We start from the raw sequence: 2,071 nt of genomic DNA, 5'->3' as shown, positions 1-2,071 counted from the left end.
CTCAAGAAATGAAAACTAATTTCATGAGTCTTCCCTCAGATTAAAGCCCTTTTACATGATGAAGCATTTCATTGGTCAAATAGCTGAAGTCTGCTTGTGATTGGCTGATTCTAACAGGAAGTGAAGAAACATTTATTTATCTCCTCTGCAGTCATTATTGTCTCAACCTGTGTCTCTGGAGAGCATCTCCACCATTAGCTCCACTACGTTGGTTCTGCTAATAGTTTCTTTTCCAAACAGCACTTTTTCCTGTCTGTAAACCATCCAGTAAGTCAGGATTCTGCAGAAAACCCCGAAAGAGTCTCAGTTCCTCGTCTCCAACATTAAGACTCCAGCAGTTGCTGCTTTACAGGCTTCTTTAATTGGACTTTTTCATCAAACTAGAGGAGATTTTCACACTTCACTTTTTTTCTCCCAAACAGGGAAAAATTCCCATCATCACAATTCATCTGAAATGAACAGACTTTGCTGCCATCTGGTGGAAATATGATCATTCTATTCTGTTGGACAAGACTGCAGCGGAGTGCTTGTTCACTTTGACAAAGTGAGATGTGTAAGATTTTTTTGCTCTACAGCCAGAAGAAAATGATAGGCCTATCATTTTTTAAAGGAATGCATCCAGCCTGTCACATTTCAGCTCCAAGTTTTAAAGGAAGATTTGAAATTATAAGTCAACACTTGGAGAATGTGTTGGGGAGGACTCTCAGCTACTACCACACCAAGGTTCAGCTCAATATCTGCAGAACTGATTGAGTTACAGCTATTTAGGTTTTTTTTTAAGGTCAGCTGACTGTGGTGGCCATCTTGAATCAGGTTGACTGCAAAAGATAATCAGCTGTAGATGTACCTCCAGTGATTACTTTCTGAGAGGTTCAAAAACATCCGTCCATTGGTTCAGGAGATATTTTGCTAACAGACAAAGAGGATTTTTCTGATTGCCCGTGATAACTACAAGAAATATTTTGAACCTTTGAACTGGTTTGTTTTGTTAAACATTACTGATATAAAAACAAAAACAAACAAACAAGTAACTAACTAAGTCAGGTATATTAATGTATGTATTAGATGTATTTTATCTGTTTCAGATTTCTTATTTCATCCATGTTTTCAATGGTTAGGTCAAATGGACCATTAAATAGTTTGATAATGTATGTGATGCAGCTTTTAGATTTATAATATTAATTGATTATAAAAATCTGCTCACCCAGCACACTAACAATAGCCGATATGTTGTGCTAAAGTTCAGTAGACGAGCTAAATGAGGTGTATAACAGAGCAGGGCTCCTCTGCTTTCTAACATTACATTGTTGTCATATTTGCCAACTGTCCCGCATTGGGCGGGACAGTCCCGCATTTAGCCCCCCCCCCCCGTCCCTTGTCCCGCATCACCCTGTGCGGGACAGCCAAAAGTCCCGCATTTGGCACTCGCATGCCACACTTTGTATTTCTCACGCAAAAAAAACCCCCCACACACGGCCTTTTTGTTACTTTAACGCTATATTTAGGGCGTTTTCAGATCCCTCTAGCATTTTTTTAAAGCGACTAGTGACAAATCTAGTGACTTTGACAGCTAAATGTGAGAAAGCACTCATTCGGCAGTGTACCGTAAGCCCCGCCCACTTCCCCAAGCACTGACAGCTGTCAGTCTCACAGCAGAGAGGAGACCCGCTCCATTCTGTCCACAGTGGTGCAAAAAGTTATGTCGCTTCCGTGCGCCCCCTCAAGCACGCGCGGGAACGCGATTGTTTTCGTGTTAGTTGTGTTGTCATCTGATGACAGAGAGCTAAAGATGGAGAGGCAGAAAACTGAAGAGGCAGAAAGATAAAGATGTAGGCATGAAAGAAAGCTTTTCAAAGTTATTGAAAGATAGCAGGAAGTTCTGTCTGAGCATCAAGAGGAGGCCTGGAAATGTTCAGGTTTGCTAAAGCTACTAATTACTAATAAATAACAAGTTACAGCTTACTGATCAGTATTTACAATATAACAGCTGAGACGATGAAGAGAAAGAATCAGGACAGACAGGAGAAGGAGACAGGTTGGACTAATGTTAGCTGGAAGTGTAGAAACAGCC

Source organism: Kryptolebias marmoratus, linkage group LG4 (assembly GCF_001649575.2).
Source record: "Kryptolebias marmoratus isolate JLee-2015 linkage group LG4, ASM164957v2, whole genome shotgun sequence".
Taxonomy (NCBI): Eukaryota; Metazoa; Chordata; class Actinopteri; order Cyprinodontiformes; family Rivulidae; genus Kryptolebias; species Kryptolebias marmoratus.
This window is presented reverse-complemented; position numbering follows the sequence as displayed.